Raw genomic sequence first — 12,041 nt, forward strand, 5'->3', positions numbered from 1 at the left:
ACCTTTTAAGTCTTAATGTAAAACTTATCAACTGTGCACTGTACTGTACATGTTAACTGGTTAAGGTACTTCCGCAAATTGAAATTAGAAATTTATGTGAAAAATCAGAATCCTCGAAACAGCGTTCGAAATGCAAGGACATAAAATATATATGATAAAAATTGAAAAGATATATCTGTAGGTAAAATTGCGAGCATCAAAGCTACGCTAAACCCCATCTCCACAGTGCTTTGGAAGAAAATGAGTGAACATTTTTGGTGCAAAATTTTGGTATCGTATCAACCTAAATTGCTATGAAATATTTATTTTCAAATCAAAGAAATGCCAAATTAGTGCATACAAGCGTTACTTTTTCAAGAAAAAGTCGTTAAAAATTCTAATGCGCAAAACACGTGCACAGTTTTTCTAAAATATTTCGCCGCCATGTTTATTTCAAGGAATAAAATATATGATTGTTATTTTACCTCAGATTTCCTTACTGAAATATGTACACATACTTATCCATGGTTAGAGATATCCATTTAGTATAGTTTTTCACTGTCCGATCTCCTTAATCTGTTACCGATCCTTCACATTTAAAGAATAAACGCAATGTGTAATGACAGTTTTTCGCTTTACACACCTCTCTTGGACAAGAAAGCCGTTTCACTTAAAATTTGTAAGCATCCGCTGGCAAAATATTAATGAAAGATCGGAACTTTTTCTAAAATAAAGTTGAATTTCAATCATTTTCAAAAACTGGAAATATTGCACATTGTGTTGAATTTATAAATAAAACAAAAACCATTTTAGAACTTTTCGGGGAACTATACGTTTCAGCCGAAAAACGCATTTCAAGATGACACAAAACTGATTTCTCTTCGTAAACAATGTCAAAGTTCACCTGAGGAACACTGCTGAAAAGGTAAAAGTGCTTACTTGTTTCAGTTTTACGTCCTGTAGAAAACAATCAACTTCCAACTTTAAATGCATATATGTTCTATAATTATTCCAATATAAAAAGCTGTCCGATCTTTTCCGTGAGAAATAAAACGAAGCAAATTTAAATATTTGTTTACACTTCAACCATGTGAAATTAAAGGCATGTACTATCACGAGACTCCCGTGCATTTTGAACCTCGTGGTGAATAAACTGAATTTACTTTAAAGTATGGTGTCTCAGTTGAGCCAGTTATTTGTTAATTTCAGAGAACACATATTAAAGAAGTGTTTATGAGATTATGCATATGTACGAATATTTACTAGTCTACTTTATATTAACGACGATAGAAAACAAGTGTGCACTCGGCAAATAGCAAGTCTATTATTTTCAGGTGTATACTGAACACTGATCCCAATGTTCGTGATTTTCAGATAAAGAACTCGTTACCCTTGGTTTCGTAGACAGTCTTAGTACTGGACCGCTGCTTCCGCTGTCAACACCGCAGTAATCACTAATGTAAAGTCAGTGTCCATTTCTATGCCGGAATTTCAATACACATTATTTATCAGTTTAAATCTATGAAAATGTGAAAAATATCATTGTTTTACGAAGAACCAAGATAAAGAAATGTTACTTTTGAGATATTGCTGATTTTAATCATCAGGTTTTCGCGTGAAAAGTTCAACTGATTGCATTTTGTAAATTGTTTCGTAGTTATCTACAATTGTATACAAATTATATTACCTCCACATAAATTTGATATTAAAGAATCTGATTATCGAAAAAAATATGATGAAAAAGCAATAAATCTCGCCGAATTTAATGAAATTTGAAGGTGTCCGAAAATGAACCCGTCTAATTATTTAATGAAATTTCGTGTCCGCTTTTCGGATACTGACTAAAGAACTGGTTTTATTTTACATTTGTTAAATAATACACGGTTAATTGTACCTTGATAGTGATGAAATTAATTGTATGCAAGCTTTATAATTCTTTTTTTTATACATTTTCAGGTTGTGCAATATATATACCATATTGACATCCTAATGATGACTTAAACATCAACTTGAAATGGCAGGACAGTACCCTGGCCCATTTTGTGAGGAAGCTGGACTTCTGTCAGCAAATCTTATCCACAATGTGATAGAACCAAAACCTGAAGGAACCCTCAAACATGGCCATATTATTGAGCTGAAGAAATTTGCTGATGCATCAAAACTCCCTGTAACCAATCTCATTACCTGGCTAAATCAAATTGACAAAAAGACATTTGAAATTAAACAAGCCACGCTGTCTGTCCGCATCAAACGTGTTATTGAAACAAACAAAAAGTTGCTACACAAAAAGAAAGTAGCTGGATTCAAGACTTCAAACGAGTACCAGAATTCTCCGTTCATTCCTTTGACTGTCTCGCTGTCAGGAAACACGACAACCAAAGTTAACAATAATGAGACTTGTGTTGAAAAAAGTAAACCTGAAAGTGAAATGTCTGATCCAAAGAAAGTTACTTCAAAACAAGATGATTATTCAGAATTAGAGAAATGTGTAAGCAAAGAACCCTTAGTTGAGGAATTAAAAACAAAGAACATGTTACAGTACGAAATCAGTAAACAGCAAAAAATGCTTAGTAAAATGAAATCACTTGTAAGTTCTGAACGCGAACAGCTTGGGCAGTATTGTAAGGTGTATTTTTAATGTCAAGCCAAGTATCAGCAATGAAACAAATGATTGTAACATGTCACTGTGATATATTTATTTAATAACGTGTGTTTATATAAAATATGTTGTGATTTATATCTCAAATTAAATTTCATCAAGACAAATTATGTTAGGAGATAGTCATATAATGACGCAACAAATTTTTAAACGCAAAATGCATTTAACAAATCCAAAATGTGTTAATGAAAACATTTCAGCAACATTTGTTAACTTATTGCACTGTCACTGTGATATATCTAACTTATTGAATTTGTTTTATGTTATCATTCATTTCATGTAAAAATGTTGATTTCTCATTGATTTTATGTATGTTGTAAATGTACAAATAAAATTTAAAATAAACACCCGTCATTTTGATGTGAAAATGTCAGATTTACCCCTTAGGCATGAGTCAGAGATATAAAATAACAGCAGAACTGAAATCAGCATGAAATTTTACATTACAGTGCAAATTTTTATAAAGATATCTGTCATAGAGGGCCCTTATCGTTCCAAGGGTGTTGGGGTCATGACTCGGGCTCACAGGTGGTACCGGTTGATTTTTGTAGTCTTGGGGAAAATTAGCCGGGTTCGAGCTCCTGTGAGATTCCACCGAGTGTTATAAATTTAAAGGAACCTCATTTTGACAGACTTATAAGCCTTTGGTTTTAGGTTTGACCTTTAGATAATTGTCCACACTGCAGATAAAACACAATGTAACTGTTTTTTGAAGTTTAATTCAGGTTTCCCATTTAGATTACAACAAGCAACAAAGATGTAACAAAGTTCCAGTGAATAATAAATTTCCAATGTTAAAGTTACAACAATTCACAAAATCCTGTATTTAAATAACAAAGTAAAGCTTAAGTGTTCCTTCAAAGTTTAATAGGCTGACTCAATATAAGTCACTGATATGCCTCTATTTCTGGCAAGAGATGCCAGGAACTTTTAAAACATCTTTACACCTTTGTGTCTAAAACTTAACTCCTTGAATAGCAGCAAAAACTGCATGATCAAGATTTGCAAATAAAAATAATTAACCAATGAAAAGAAATATACTTTTATCAGTAGCCAATCAAATTTAAGCTTGAAAGGGCCTGGATGACCCTCTCACATCTAAAGCCATAAACTAATACCATTATTCAATATTCAAATTATATCTACATGACAACAAGCTTATTAAAGATACCTGGTGATAGCAGACACACCAATTTATGATAATTGCAATTAGCAGTTCTGGACAAGTAATGCCAGATGTCACATATCTGCACATAAAAGTGCCAATATCTTATCATATAGCTTGGCTTCACATTTTGTTTGCATAATAAATCTACTGAAAATCTTCTTAATTTAATAAATAAATAATCTTTAAAAAAATACCTTTTTAAAACAAATTTCTGAATTTTAATTTCTTGCATATTTCAATTTAAAAATATGGCCTAAATTTTACTGCTATTACATATCTCTATGAATAAAAAAGTTATGTTAATTTAACTGAAAAATCTTGAATTTTCGGTTCCGTCGATTGACCGCGAAAATGCAGAAAGTCTTTGAAAAAGATGACCAAATTCTGTCGAAAAATCAAAACTTAAATTTGGCATAACTTTTGTTTCAGTTGAGATATCTTCAAAATTTAAACTGTTCTGTGTTTCTTTTAAAAGGCTCTTTCAAATAAGTTTAAAATAAAGGTAAAAAAGTTATTTTGAAAATTTAGCTGTGGTTGCTATTTGGCTGTACAATTTTTCTGCGATTTATTACATGCTGCATAAATTCTCATATTGTATATTAAAAAGCCGATAGATCAAAATTGGTTATTTTACGACGCATGAAACATCTAATAAGGAATCACTGTACACATCGAACTTGTCCCGGACCAGTATGCAGAAATACTGTGGCCAAATGTTTCAAGATTGTCTAAAAATATTTGCATATATCGTGATTAAGCAAATATTTCGATTGTTTTATAATTTATAAATATGCAATCACGTATTTGTGAGAAAGTTACGTTAAGTAATTTCGGTAGTTACCGCAGGAAGTGCCGAAAATTCCATTTCCACCAAATATTCCGTGAGATAAGCAGCGCATAAGTACATAAATTTCACTATAATAAATTAAACCTTGAAAAGAATTTTGGATCGTTGCCAAATCTTGATCACATTAAGTCTCAGACTTCTCTTACAATTTTAGGCAGTTTGGTACACCATACGTAGAAAAATCATTGTCCGAACATTGCACTACTTTTATGTATATGCTGAAAATAGCAATTGTACAGATTTATTTTCGTTTTAATACATGAGGTGGTCAGATTTAAAAACAGATTTAGTTTAGTTCTATTCAGTAAGACATTTCTCCTATGCACTAATTGAAACTTTGAACTAACTTTTGCCATTCATGAATTTTTAATAAAGTATTTTGAAAGGATTTATAAATCTAACCAAAAATTTGGAAAAATACAGGTAAAATTTCTTCTTTGTTTATTTCCAAATTTTAGTTTTACTTTTTATACAGCTACTTTTAGTTCAGGTCTTGCAAACTGTGCTGTTTTTGTACTCTGGAACAGCTGCATGTGAAAGCTTTTGTTCACTATATTTTCACACCTCAAATGAAGGTCACCCTAAATTCAAGATGGCGGAAGTACCTTAAGGTTCATGTGAAGTGTTTGGAGACCACCCCTCAGGTGAATTTTGATTTTGGAAATTTATTCTTCAAAGACTGTTACTATTTATTATACATACACTGAATTGTTCAGAGGAAGTAGGGAATACATTATACATAGGTAAGCTTCTTTGAGAATAAGTTTTTTGTCTAAAATTACATGTACTTCGATCGTCACAGTTCTATTTTGTAGAAAATATCAAACTTCTTTTTCAAAAGTATTTTTTCTTTAAATATCTTTTGTTTGTGTCTGTAACATATTTATCTAGGTACTCCCAGTATTGAAATACGGTTAACTTACATATTTTCTGAAATATAGGAGTATTTTGTCATTTTGACAGCTCTACTTTCACTTTCGTTTTGCAATTTTTGCAACTTTTTGAAATGTAGATGTATTTTAGCAATTTTAACACTGGGAGTACCTGGAGAAATATGTTAGGCACACAATAAGTATAGACCTAATGTAAAAATATTTTTGAAAAAGGAGTTTGATATTTTTTACAAAACAGAATGTGGACAAGCAAAGTACATGTGATATAAGAGAAATATTATTGTACCGAACAAAACAACCTCTCTTGAATGACACTTCTACTCTTTCTGAACAGTTTGGTATACAATGTATGATAAACAAAGGCCTATGAGGTCTCAAAACATGAAACGAAAATTCACCCGAGGGGCAGTCTCAAACACTTTACTTGAACCTTAACTGAGCGAAATCGAAAGTAGCCTACTCGGTAGGACAATAAATAATGATCATTTCCTTTTCTTCGAAAGAAACTCCGCTGAAATAAAATGCTAACATTTAAGAATAGATCTGTCTTTAATAAAACATTATACAACGTATCTAAAAGCTGAAGAAAATAAAAAATACCTTCTCTGGGCGTGAGCTTTTAAAGATTACAAATGGCGTTGTGAAGGTCACAATAAGGTAAATAGTTTTCCCTATATATTCTATATAAAACTGACCTTTTTTAAAGAGCTACTAAAAATAGCTAGACCCATTTCAGAGAACAAATCCTTACCTCATTTTAAAGAGTTATGATAAAACTGATATAAAATGAAGAGAAAAGTAGGGGTCATGTATCTTCTAAGAGAGATTTCTCTGGTCACATTTGCTTACTGTAAACTGACATCAAAATCACACTGCTGTGACCTGGAAGTACTACTCATACTAAAATTGAGCTTGACTTCACCAAATACAACCTGCTCTCCCATTTTTCCTAACAAAATGTCAAAAATACATTCACAATGAAATTTAAACAGAAACTAGCTTCAATTTAGATCTCTGTTGCCATGCCAAGTGAAATACCTGGCAGCCATTACGCGAATAGACCAGATGGCTCCCACGCTGGTTCCTTTAGTTTAGTTAGGCCTGAATGCTAAGGGAGAGGAGTATCCGTACACAAGCAGCGTTACTTCCCTTTAGCGGTAGTAGGTGGGCGCATTCGGCATACAAACCCGTGTAACTCTGACTAGATCGCCCGAGTTAACCTGAGTGACAGGAGTAACAATTATAGTCCGAAACGCTTTAACGAGTAACTGAAAATGATGGAGAACGTTATCTATATAGATAGATAGATAGTTCAAAAGCTTCTGAGCTGTAACAATAATAAAGAATGGTTGCTACATTTGACACATAATGAATTCATTTTCCAAAATGAACGGCTGATCAGACGAGACAGTACTTATCCCTCGTATCAGAAATTGTGTTGAATTAGTAGTCTACATGTATATGTTTTATGTATGCGGTAAAGTGCTGTTAGTTGATTGCATTGTCGCTGTGTGTATCTTAAATAATGTTTGCATTTTCAATGACATTGAAATAAATGATTTTTGTGAAGAACCTAATATAGATATGTTTGATGACCATGATGAGTACAGACAGACTGGTATCATTGTTAGAGATGAACTGTAGACTCTTCCACGCGTTAAATACTACATATTAACTGCATTCGATAAGACAGATCAGTGTAACAGACTAAGATGAACTGGTACGACTTCTGTCAGAGTGAAAAATCAGACTGGATTATTATCAATCGACTTTTCAGATTCTGGGATCAAGTAACACTTGGAAAAAATGTTCCGCCCATAATGTTTAATAGACTAGGAATTTCTATTTTATGTTAATTCATACTTTAATTCATTTCTGAAGCAAGAGCTACAACTTATATTAATCCTCTTATGTCTAAATATGTCTCTACTACCCCGAACCATTTCAAATTAAAAGGGTGTTTGGTATAATTATTTCTTCTTTTTTTTCATTGTTGTGACTGAAATTTATTTAAGGAAACAGTGGAGACTGTGATCACATGATCTGTTTTGCGGTGTTCAACTTAGTCTGCACTGTTTGCCAAGACCCATGTATAGGACACTGGGCATAATAATCACTCTGGCCACGCAGGTCACGGTGAGAGAATCAGAATCCACTTTCCACATTTTAGCTGAATGCCAGGGACAGTTGTTGATACATTTACCATTTTCAACTACTTTTGTATATCTTGACAGGTGATCGAACCCGCAACCTTTAGCCAGGGACGTTGATCTATCACTTAGCCATGTCCATTGAAGAAATATGATACAAAAATGAATAAGCTCAACTCTGCTGTCTCTATTCCCCCATGCTAATGAATTTCTATGCCTCGGTGCCTTGTGCTAAATGCTAGTTTGACTTTTAAAAGACCGAGTACAAGTTCTTGATATTGTTCAATCGGGTTCAACACCATTTCCAACAATCTTATTGCCATATATGACTGACAGTCACTAATGGTAACAAATGTTCACTCTCCCTGGCAGGCTTAGCAACCTAAGTGCACTTTCATAAGGAACTGACAACTCTACATTCGCATGAACTGAGGTAGACTGAAATGGCCATGGAAAGAATTTCTTCTTTAACCGGATCAAACCCGTGACTTTTGGACTGGCAGTACAGTGCATCAGCTACTGAGATAACTAGACAACAGTACCATATGTTTCTGTGGAAAGAAGGTTTGTCGGCAACTAGGGAGGTTGAATTTTTTTACTTATAACTTCAACATCAATGCGTGGCTTCTTCTGTGGATTATTTGTCCTTATCATCCATTATGTGTTCTTAAGTCTAGATGTTTTTTCTCAAAGTTGTCCCTTGTGAACCTAGAAATAAAACTTACAAGCTTTAAGAATCAGATCGAGAACCCTCGAAATATGCTTGACATGGATGTTGCTGTAAGAAGCAGATTTCTCAACCTCTGTCCTATTCAGCAGTATTTACAGAGGGGGGCATGAATGCCAAAAGAGCATTTCAAAGTTAATCTGCATTTAAAAGAAAGTAAAAGGTTTTAAAAAAACAATGACAGCACGCTCCACTATTCGAAGGCAATCGTCAATATAAATGATTTTCGGTTCTAGTTCTAAGTGAAATAATGATTCAATGAGTATTTGACTTGTTTCTATGATCTTGCTTTAAAACTCTGAATAGATATAAAACGTTTTCAACCCAGTACCGCCCTTAGTTTTGGCAAGAGCAACTTGACTACAAAAAGGGGCATAACTTTGCCAAAATTAAAGCAAATGTTATGAGACTTGATGCTTTTAACTTGCGTTACCACCCTAAAGACTTTTGAGAAATTTCAACCCAATGTCCCCATTAGTTTTGGAGATAGCAACTTGCATGCAAACCCAACAATATCTGTGCACAAGAAAGAGTGCATTGGTTGTCCAAAATTAAGGTTATGGGAACTAATGCTTTGACATTCCTTTACAACACTGGAGACATGTATGAAAGTTTCAATCCAATATCTGCATTAGTTTCCGAGATAGGAACTTGCGTGCAAAACTTTAACCAGCTTTTTCTAAGTTTAAACAGTTGGGCATAACCTGGCCAAACTTCAAATAAGAGTTATGGAAGTTGGTGCTATGTCCTTTACAACATGGAAGACATGTGTTAAGTTTCAACCCAGTATCTGCATTAGTTTCAAAAAAATATAACTTGCATGCAAAACTTTCACCCCAAAAAGAGGTCTGACTCAAGTAAGAGTTATGAGGCTTGTGATATGACCTTATTTTACAGACCCGAAGAAATGTGTGAACTTTTCACCAAACATCTGCATTAGTATGGATATACTAATTTGCATGTAAAACTTAAATCTGCATTTTCTAAGTTCAAAGGGGTCATAATTTTGTCAAAATACATATTAGAGTAATGGGACTTGATCATCTGCGGTTAGTTAATGACCTTAAAAAGTAAAATTAGATTTCAAAGCAATATGTCTATAAATGAGACCCATAATTTACAATAGAATCAAGAGATATCTAACTTAGTTATTTTGGTAAGTCTGATGAGTTGAAACACTTGTTTGAAGTTTCAGTTCAGTATCATCTGCGGTTATTGAGAAAAAGCCTTGGTAGTAATTGCACCCAAAACTTTACCAGTTACCAACGACGCCATGTTTAAAGCGGTAATGCATTCGAATACGATCACCCGCCTTTCCCAGCTTCAGGAGGTGGGTAGAATTCGGGTGACACAACTACCATCGCCCGGGTTACACGAGTTATACTCGAGTAATACCCAGGGTGACTCGGGTTAGCTCGAGTATGTATGCCGAACGCGCCCGGTGATGACATCAAAATGGTTAAAAGCACTGAGGCATAGATTCTACGTAGGCCTACAGTTTTGCAACAGTGTCTTACTACGAAAACCAGGGGTTGTGAGTTCGAATCCCTAGAGTACTACCATCGGGATAATAATCCCGTGTCATAAAATTTAAAGTAATGAATAATTTTTAAAACCCGTTTAAGCTTTTATCAGAAGTTCCAAAATTGAGATGACAAAATATTTATGGAAAACACTCTTTTACCTTACTTTTTAAGTAGTCACGGAAGACAAAATATTTTGAGCCATGAAAGCAGTAAGGCGTCTTCGTGTATTGCGTGTATTTTTCATGTCATTAATGGAAACAATTATGCGTATTAATTACTAAACATTATGACAACACAAAAACATTTATATGAAAAATATGGTAGAATAACGTGCCTTGGATAACTGAATTACAATAAATTAGTTTCTATTTTATGAAAAAAAAACATAAGAAAACAATGATTTTCCAGTATTTTAAACTACCAATTATGCAAAAATTATATCATGTCACTAATACAGGTTTTCTCATGGAACGGCCCATATTAAAATTTCAGTCGTGTAATTTAAATATTATTAAAAATATCGCAGCTATATCCGTGGTCGATTTTAAAAGTCTGTGAGTGTATAATCAGTACACTTATATTTAAACATCACTTGGATTTGATATTAAGATTTATCATGACGAAAATAATCCCAGATGTATCTACATAATGCGATTGTGTTTTACGTCCGTTCCAACAATTTTCACGGAACTGTACGTAATCCGTTGATATACAGAGTATATCATTTTCTACAAAAACTTGATTTCTGTAAGTTAAATATTTTCAACACAATATACACAACAACTAATCTTACTTCACAGAAGATACAATGGTCGTCACACTGGTCGGCACATACAGAACAGGGATAAGAATCCGCCATAATGAAAAGCACATATAAATAATTAGAAAAGTCACTGTCTTTTCAACAATTAAAAATTCACATGAAAAGTCACTATACTTTCAAAACAACTATTACACACACAAAACACAGAAGTATATTTAATCCAGAAAGAAGAAAAACAATAAGTCACTGATTAATAAAAATCAGTTTGAGTGCCAACAATTTATATAATGAATACAAGCAAAGAATGAGGAGAAAAATCCAAGCTTTAATATTTATAGGGACGTTTTCCAGCAAAATCGTTTGATAAATAATTACTGTCCATTTTTGGTAAAAGATCAAAGACATTCTTGATTTAATTAGGTTAACAGAGTGATAATTTAAAAAAAGTTGATTAGTTAATCAAATTAAATTAAATCCAATTAGTTAAGCGGGGATAAACGATAATTTAATTAAAGGTGGTTTTCTCACACGTTTGAAGAGGTGTGGAATGCAGCAGGTAATCATTCTGTCAAAATTGTGCCGATTTATATCATCCAACAAATATTAGATTATTACATGTATCAAACAGTAATTATTCAGATTTGCAATTTATTTTTCATTAACACATTTTCCATATGAAAACGTCTTTCTAAGAATTAAATTGAATATATATATATATATATATATATATCTTTTTTATTTCAGATACGTGTTTGTCATATTAGGAGGCAATAGCATCAACCGCAGCACAAGCCCAGGGGAAATCTTCAACGATTTGAAAACGATGGTGGAGGAACTACGGCAATGCGGCGTGGAAAGAGTATTTGTGTGCTCTATTTTAGAAAGGGGACTACGTGGATCTGGGAAAAAGGATTAAGTATCCAACTCATTATTGTCAAGACCTTGTGCATCCGGGGACAAGTGGACTTATTAAAATACACAGTGCTGTAATTCATTGCTTTCAATCAACAGTGCCAAGGAGTATTGTCACGCGTAAATGAATAAATGACTCGTTGTGAAGAATTTTTTTTTTAAATGTGTCTGTATGTTGAATTATATTCTCAATAACGGCTCAACATCAACACGAATTTAATAAATAATACAAACTTTTAATTTTACGATTTGATTTTGCTTCCGCGCAGAATAGGACGAAATCAACACTCGCATAGGATTTTCTTTTCAAAACCATGCTAAATATAAATATTTTTTCTTAAAACTTGACATGGACACGTAGAAATATATTCCTAATAAAAGTTCAAAAGGATTTTTAAAAATATTTATTACTTTAGA

General features: G+C 33.1%; 1 protein-coding gene and 1 long non-coding RNA gene across 2 annotated transcripts in view; one reads left to right on the plus strand and one right to left on the minus strand.

Annotated features, from left to right (window-relative positions):
* LOC123555364 (uncharacterized) overlaps positions 1–6,195 on the minus strand; it is a 25,960-nt gene extending 19,765 nt beyond the window's left edge. The window contains exon 1 of the mRNA XM_045346009.2: positions 6,147–6,195. The gene's annotated coding sequence lies outside the window, so the exon portion shown is untranslated. The remainder of the gene's footprint in view (positions 1–6,146) is intronic.
* Positions 4,873–11,776, plus strand: LOC128558632 (uncharacterized). The gene is made up of 2 exons (XR_008371764.1): positions 4,873–5,076; positions 11,457–11,776. It is a non-coding gene; the product is annotated as an uncharacterized LOC128558632 (long non-coding RNA).
* The last annotated feature ends 265 nt before the right edge of the window (positions 11,777–12,041 follow it).

This window comes from Mercenaria mercenaria, chromosome 7, assembly GCF_021730395.1.
Source record: "Mercenaria mercenaria strain notata chromosome 7, MADL_Memer_1, whole genome shotgun sequence".
NCBI classification, from domain to species: domain Eukaryota; kingdom Metazoa; phylum Mollusca; class Bivalvia; order Venerida; family Veneridae; genus Mercenaria; species Mercenaria mercenaria.